At 42.6% G+C, this 8,271-nt stretch overlaps 1 long non-coding RNA gene across 2 annotated transcripts in view; it reads left to right on the forward strand.

Moving 5' to 3' along the window:
• Nucleotides 1-7,435: 7,435 nt before the first annotated feature.
• Nucleotides 7,436-8,271, forward strand: part of LOC149336675 (uncharacterized) — a 39,943-nt gene continuing 39,107 nt past the window's right edge. For both annotated transcript variants that reach the window (XR_016284313.1, XR_016284312.1), the window contains exon 1: nt 7,436-7,510. This is a non-coding gene — a long non-coding RNA (uncharacterized LOC149336675). The remainder of the gene's footprint in view (nt 7,511-8,271) is intronic.

Consider the following 8,271-nt stretch of genomic DNA (forward strand, 5'->3'; position numbering starts at 1 on the left):
AAGACTTTGTGCAAGCTGTCCACAAGATGTCTTTTATAACGTTTATTATTATTCTTTAAACAGCTACATTTAGAAATATAAGGCATTCTGTGAGACATTCAAGGTCTAGGGAGGACTTCTAATAACATTTTGTAGCTCTCCTATAACACTGCAAATTTTGGAATACAAGACGTTGCACAAGATCTCAACAAGATGTTTTATAACGTCATCTATACTTTTCCAAATAGATACTTACGCACCAGTTAATAAGTTTAAAGCACCATGGAAGAGCTGCTCTACATTTTGTAAAAAAAAGTGCCCCTAGCCCCCCCCCCCCCCCCCAAAAAAAAAGGAAGCAAGGTACTTAAATGAAAAATGAGTTGTAGTCACGCTTTCAGCAGAATAAAGTTTTATTTCACAACTTTAAGAAAACAAGAACAGACCTTATACCATATACAGTTGTGCACTTGCACAATGCTGCAAACACATAAGTTCTTATATTTATTAAAACTTGAGTAACCTGTCATATTAATATTAAAAAAGATACGGTAGCAACCTAGCTGTTACAACAGAGCTGCACTTCCGCTTACAACTATACAGCACAAACTGCTATGCAGAGTATTAAATAGCACAGGGGCCCATTTACTCAGATTGCAGAATAATACAAGTCAAGAATGTATACAATAGTAAAGTGCACATGTATTTCAGTGCACATATGACATAATGTTGCACTCACAAGATGCTTTCAAGGCACAGGTTAATTTGCCAAGACCTTGCTAGGGCTTAAGAAATTGTCTGCGCAATAAAAAGAGACTGCAAAGCGAGATTTGTTCACAGGAGCTTACAGGCAAAAACAAGAGCAAGTTCACATCAAATCAGAAAACATTAGAAATGGCTTGACAAACACTTCCCGCAAGAAAAGAAGGCACTGTATAAGTTACGCTTGGAGGTATTCTTACAGAATCACAATTTGTCCAATGGACAGGTTCAAATACACAGATCAAATGAGCATAGACCCATTCCAGCACTTGTGCAATTAGCAACAGCTATATATATAGATGCTGGCAATGGCTTGGCAAAACTCAATTTCACTAAAATGGATGGCATGATAAACATACATTTATGCCTAGAGCTGTTTTTCCACATCAGTATCAGAGAATGTAGGCAGGAAGCCATTCTCCACTAAGGCAAGACTAAAAAGAAAAAGTCAGCAAAGAAGCATTTGTTAACACAAAGCATGACTAGAACAGTTTGCAAAAAAAAATCTGCACCTTTCAGGACAGGGGCTCCATGCAAGGGAGGCACCTGCTGATGCAGTTGCATAAAAACAGGACAAAAAGAAAAACAGCTACACTTAGAACTGTTCTACATCAGTATCACATGTGTAGCCAGGAAGCGATTCAAGCACTAAGGCAACAACCAAAAAAGAGAAAGCAAAGCAGCATTTGTTAACACTTAACATCACTAGAACAGCTTGCAAAAAAAAAAAAATCTGCATCTTTCAGGACAGGGGTTCGACACAGGGAGGCACTTGAGAAAAGCAGCTCTGTCTAGAGCTGTTGTAATCAGTACAACGTTATGTGGCTGGGAAGACATTCCCCCACTAAAGCAACACGTTTAAAAAAAAAAGGTCTTCAGCTTTCAGTACATGGGTCCTCACATGCAGCATCCAGATCAGGGGCTCGATAGAGGGGAGGGACCTCCTGATGTAGTCCTGTAGAGGTGTTGAGAATTGCAGTGCTAGGTTAGTGTTCTGGCCATTCATAATGAAATTCATGATCAGCATAACTACAGCCACTGAGCTCAAGGACAAGCCCATTTCTGAACACTAAAGCATGCAGTGAGATGGAGAAAGACTACAGCTGACAACATCATGATTTATACCCATTACACTTCACAAAACAGTCATTCCGAAGCAACTAATTTAAAAGGGAGAGTCGGTCAGGCATATCTTCAAAGTATACTGCACACACAAAAACAAGGACGTGAAGGTACACACAAGCGCAGAGCAACTAACAAGCAACCAAAGCTGCTAACCCACACAGAATAGAGAAAAGTGCTCTTTTAACCACGAATGCCATTTAAGCTCCACAAGCAGAGGTCCACAATGGCAGCCACCTTTTTCGTACGAATGAGCACAATATTTCATGCTGGATTTGCCACCTGCTGCCACTGAACAAAAACTATGGCACTAAACGGGCATAAAAGTTACAGCTGCAGAAAACGGTAGCACTGCATCCATCCTTTCTCAGGCATGCAGCCAGAAATATTTTTCAGGAGACACCAAAATTGATAATTTTGCCAAGCAGGGGAGGCGAGGAATACCCATTAGGAACACTGACAAGAGAGCATCGCATGCCCACTATGGAATAAGTCTGCTAGGGAAGCTGCAGTATTTATTTCTATACTGAATACTGTAGGCCTAAGCCCAAGCAAAAAGAGCATATACAATAAAAAGAGCAGATGAACGTCAAAAGAGTTAGACCAGAAAATGAAAATTAAATAAAGAAGTAGAAAGCTTTCGTACCTTTTGGCTGCATTCTTGACATGGGCTGAACAATTTTTCAGCCATGCCATTACACCATCTTGTATATTTTTTAATGTCGCTTGTGACATGCTTTGCATCAGGCTTACTGCTTCTGCAGATAAACAGTAAATTGTGGACATTTTTAGAAATGCATGACAGTACATGTCATACTTAAAAGGAATACGAGAAATTATTAAATTTGCTCCTAATGCGGATAAAAGTAGCCTTCACCGTGAATCAGAAACATGGCATCAGACTCCTCTCGAGTACTTTGTGGTTTATATTTCCCCACTTCCGGTAAAACCTACTTTTCTCAGGTTACAACTTGGTTTAACCATTTCTCGTGTCATGTCAGCAAATACCTGCAATTTTTTAAAAGTGCAGTCGATTTAATATTTTGAACAAGAAGTGAACTGGAAATCAAATTAGGCTCAGTTAAGGGAAGTTTTGTTATTACACTGCAGTTCATACTACAGATTCCTCCACACACTTTCAAGGCAATTAATGTTCAGTTAAAACAAATTTTCATTACTTGTTAATCAATGGTTTGGTACCTTGCCGCAGTCATGGCTGGCTATATAGCTGTATGAATTTTCATATATTCTAGTACTATTGTGATCGTTGAACAAAAGGAAATCAGGCTGTATACAGGTGTGGCACTATTAAACACACAGCCTTGGACACACGAAGGCACACCCTTGTCACATGGGAGCATGCCATGCAGCCTGGTCTGCAGCTCATCTCCAGCGATGACGACCATGGCCCAGCTCTGCTGCAGTCCAACACAACCAGGAGTGTGATAAGCAGCGTGGGACTGGGTCAGTCTGCTGCTAAATGACATGCATTCTCTTTAGATGCCTATACTCTACATGGAGAGCCCAAGTTTACTCTGCTGCAACGACTACAAGGTGGTCTTGGAAATGCAAGAATTAAATACACCTATTACACCAAAAATTAAATACACCTAAACTACAGTCACCCACATACTTGTCTACAGTGCTGGATCAACAAGCTCTATTGAGAATTATTCATCACTGTCTTAGTGCATTATTTTTTCAGACACCGAGAAGCTAGTTAAAATCATTGCAAACATCTATGCACAAAATTGTGTTCTCTACACCACTCATAACTGACAGCATTGTACTCTGTAGTGCGTGGCTCAAGTGCTTGCAACAGGTGTGTGGACGACAGTACAAAAATCTCCCAGACTGTGGCGAATGAATGTGTAAATTTAAAAGCTACTCCATTTTAGTTTATAAGCTTACCAGTTGAAATGGCTGACTTCACTTCTAATATTAACTATTACTGGCAATACCTCAGTTCATTTCTCTAATCTGAGTATTTTTACTCCTTCACTACAAACACTTCACTCACCCACCATAATCTTGAATCAATTTATTTTGCATTGAAAAAGTCAATTAGAACACTCCAACCAGATGAGAATTTAAGGCATACCGGTCGTATGCTTCAAAAATAAAGATCAAGGTGGATCTTTCCTGGTTATCCCTTTTTGCTTAATTTAGTGAAACTAAGCCCCATACAGCATTCACCGGAGTTTAAAAATATCAAACCCAGAAGAAGCCAATTTACATAGCAATCCATCCACCTTAAGGCTCCCATTAGCAGAGAGCCATGTTACCTTGTTTGCCCCATGACGCACTAAATATACAGTTTAACATTACTATTTCAATAAAGAAAGAGGCTAAGGACTCACTCTGAACAACAACGAAAAGGCGCAGGTCGGCAAATGCTTTTTTCCCCTTTTGGCCGCAGAGGCTGAATTTTTGGCCAAGTTCATTTGTCAAAAGCCGTGCCAGTATGCGCGCTGTCGCTGAATGCGGGTTGTTTCCGCCAGTACTGGCAAGCTGACTGACCTGCATAAAGAACCCGGTAAGCCAGGAAAACATCCATTTTTCGAAGTAGCCACAGCTGTGCACCTGCCACTAAAAAAATTCCTCATACAGGTATCTAAAGCATCCAAATGGATTAAATAGCAAGGGAAAGTAAAGCTACCTCAACAACAACAAAAAAGAAAACTAATACACAGATTAAATATGCAAGACTAAGCACTGCTTGCATTATATTTAATGAAGCACAAGGTATTGATTTCACATTTCTAGGTAAATGAGGTTAGGTATGGTTGCTGCTGCCAAACATTACAACTCAATTATTTTCATCTTAATTGCAGTGGAGTGGAAGGTGCAAGCACAAGATGACATCTTTGAGCATACTCTTCTCATGTGCCCACCAGTCAACTTAAAGGTGCACTGAAGAGGAATCTGAACTCGTCTTTTTGCCGCGGGAACTCAATCTACACGTCCTGAGCATTCCTAGAAACCTCGATTTATTGACCTGTGTGGCCGATTTCCCTAATTAAATCGAATTAATGTCCGGCTCCTGCCTTTTTTTTTTAAATTCTCCCTCGTACGGTGGGCGGAGTCGACCAACGCGCGGAGTGCCTTTCACCCAGTCGCGTGGCGGCTTGCCGCTCTGCCATCGGCGGAGTAATACATAGTAATCCGCAGAAGCAAATAGTCCACACGTATTTTTATTTCTGCGGGCTCATTTTGCAGCTATATTATCTGTGAATGAAACTATTTATTCACGGAAACCTAAAAAACAACATAAAGCGAAAGCAAAGCCTCCACGGAGCTGGCTGAAAGGTACGCCACGTGTTGGTCGACCTCGAACACCGTACGAGGGAGAATTCAAAAATAAAGGCAGGAGCCAGACGTTAATTTGATTTAATTAGAGAAATCGGCCACACAGGGCAATAAGTCGAAGTTTCTAAGAATGCTCGGAACGTGTAGATCGAGTTCCCGCGGCAAAAAGGCGAGTTCAGATTCCTCTTCAGTGCACCTTTAAGAGGCAAAAAATCTGCCTTGAGCTTGTTTCCACTCCACTGCACACAACTTCCGAGACGAAGTTTAATACTATCCACTAAAATCTAAAACTCATGTGCAGCTCAATTAACTGATGTTACCTGCATGCAAAAAATGTTTAAGCAAATGAGCTTAATCATATCATCTCAGTACACAGTGCCGCACTTCTTTCACAGAAAGCATTTTCTTTATACCCCTGACTTCCTTCTTGAGCACACACAACTCTCGCAGGACAAGCAGAGAGGTATCTGGAAAAGCAACAATAAAGCCATAAAAATGGGCGCACAAACACCTCCAGAATGCGACTGTCCTCGCTCACAAGGTTCTGTATTTCAAATCAATGAACATTTGGGTTTTTTTAGCACATGCGTGCCTTACGCTCCATTTTTTTACCTGCTTGTTCTGAAAATATTAATAATACTGTAACTGCAAACAGCAGACTATTCAATACGCAGCCAGGCATTATTAATTGATGCTGCACACTTGTTGATGGACTACGCATCTGCATGCTGTTTTCCGCCTCCATCTTATGCAGAAAGGGCACAAAGCTAGGTCACATGGAGTTGCTAAGCATGTCTTCAAACCTATTGGCGTTCAATGAAGCTAAGAAGCCCGACAGCCCGTGGGTTAGTCCACGAAATACCCCAGCTAAGTCACCCTTGGCTTGCAAACAGAAAAAAGCAAAGTAATGCAAGACCACAAACTGAAATTTGATAGTAAATTTGTTACATTGTTACACATACCTTGAGCAGAGCAAGGCACCAAAACATCTTGGCCACTGCCGGGAGGTGACTCCACAGGTGACTGCACTGGCACTAATTTTTAAAACACACAAAAATCCGTATTTAATCATAAACTTTCTCAAAAAGTTTCTCATGCAAAGCAAACTTATGAATCTGTTCTGATGTGGATGTTTGCCATTAGTAGGCAGCATGTGGTAACCCTTACTCTGTACTTTTGCAATTCTGATGCTCTACAGGTAATTAAACTTTCATTTATAAACCTGCTCCAAGCAAGAGAGCATTATGTTTTAGATGTGTTTTTTGCAGTCTGATATTTCCTTGTCAGAAATCCTTGAAGAGAGCTGCACTGCACTTTCTTGACAAAGCTGAAGTTTTGGTTAATCTTGCATATTAACCATCCTTAAAATGTAACCTATAATGGCAAACTACCCTCCTGTTTGGGCTTAGTTCTTTCATGTTGCGTACTGCCAAGCACTTTAAATATTTTATTTACCTGATGGCACTATATCCAAGCAATTAAATTTAAGACACAAAGCTTTAACCATTTGTTAGGAGCATGCAAGCAAATACCATTCTAACCTAGGTTAGAATGGCCATTCAGCTGAATGCCATTCAGCTGAATGGCCTTGATGACTTGGAGGAGACTGAGTGGCAACTGCTGAACCGCGTTCCTCGATAGGCTCTGCAGGTGCAGTTTCATGTCACGGCCATTCCGCGCGACATGAATTAAACTGCCCCTGGAGAGCCTAGCAGAGCCAGCAGCGTGAACGGCGGGGCTAAGACAACGAGAAGCACGACTTTCGTAGTCCGCGAGCGAACGAATCCGTCAACATGCCAAACGGCATTAACTGCGAAGAAAGACTGCTGTGGCTCGCTCTTCACAACAAATCCTCCGAAAAAAATGCGGCTGACAACTCAAGAACGGAAATTCACATCTAAATACGGGGATCTCGCTCATTATCAATGTTTTCCCGGCTGATCCTATGCCTGCAGCGAAACCTTTCGGTAAGCCGCATTGCTTTTTCCGGATAGAATGACGAAAAACCTTTGCCCACTGCCTCTTCGGTTGATGCAACCATAAGCGTAACGGAAGCTCGGCGTCGCCGCAACGCGTAGACGTCGTCAAAGCTGGCGAAATAGGCGAAACGCTTCCCGCCAAACAGCGCGCGCTGGATGGATCGATGGATAGATGGATGGATGAATGGATAGGAGCGCTTTCCTTGAAACGGGGTGGTAGCAATTGTCACCTTGCTAACACGTGACCACAGCGCCTCGGCCAATGGGAGGCTCGATCCGGCCGTGCGCTTGGAGAGAGGAGCCGGAAAGTTCAAAGCTTCTCGCTACTTTTAATGCTACCTTTTTGCTCCCTTTCGTCAAAGGTGTGGGCGTGCGGGCGCGTAGTTCCGTGTTCGGCGAAAGTAGTGCGTTGTATGTGCGTATGTTCACGCTCATTGGTGCGAAATGCAGCGACTGTAACTTATGTCAGTGTTACTGTTTTCCCAAGTCGGCAGCGTCCGCATAAGCTTTCTTCTTTTGAACTCCGCGTTCGAACTTCTTCTGGCGCGCTCTTTGTTGGAGCAGTAATAACAATAATACGGCCGGGCGTTGTCAGAGAGTGTTCGAACGTTGCAAAGCGACTTGTCAAGAGAAGACTGCCGGCTAAATTGGTAAGTCAGTGCACTACAGTCATTGATCCTCGACTACGAGAAAAAAGAAATAGCCCATCCACTACGGATCCTGCATCTGACTTGGCCAACACGTGATCCCTTTGAAAATCCTGTGTACCAGTGTTGAAAAGTCGCGTTGTATATCTAAAACTGCAATTTCGCTGTTCGTTTGATAACCGCCGCGGTGGCTCAGTGGTTACGACGCTCGGCTGCTGGCGCGAAAGACGCGGGTTCGATCCCGGACGCGGCTGCTCAATTTTGATGGAGGCGAAATTCAAGAGGCCCGTGTACTGTGCGGTGTCAGTGCACGTTAAAGAACCCCAGGCGGTCGAAATTTCCGGAGCTCTTCACTACGGCGTCCCTCATAGCCTGAGTCACTTTGGGACGTTAAACCCCAATAAATCAATAAATCAAATGATAAGCTTGATATATCGGGACTGTGCTCCAGGGTCGTCACTAGGGTGAACGGCATC

The sequence above is a fragment of the Amblyomma mixtum genome, chromosome 7, assembly GCF_055824585.1.
Source record: "Amblyomma mixtum isolate Tamu chromosome 7, ASM5582458v1, whole genome shotgun sequence".
NCBI classification, from domain to species: Eukaryota; Metazoa; Arthropoda; class Arachnida; order Ixodida; family Ixodidae; genus Amblyomma; species Amblyomma mixtum.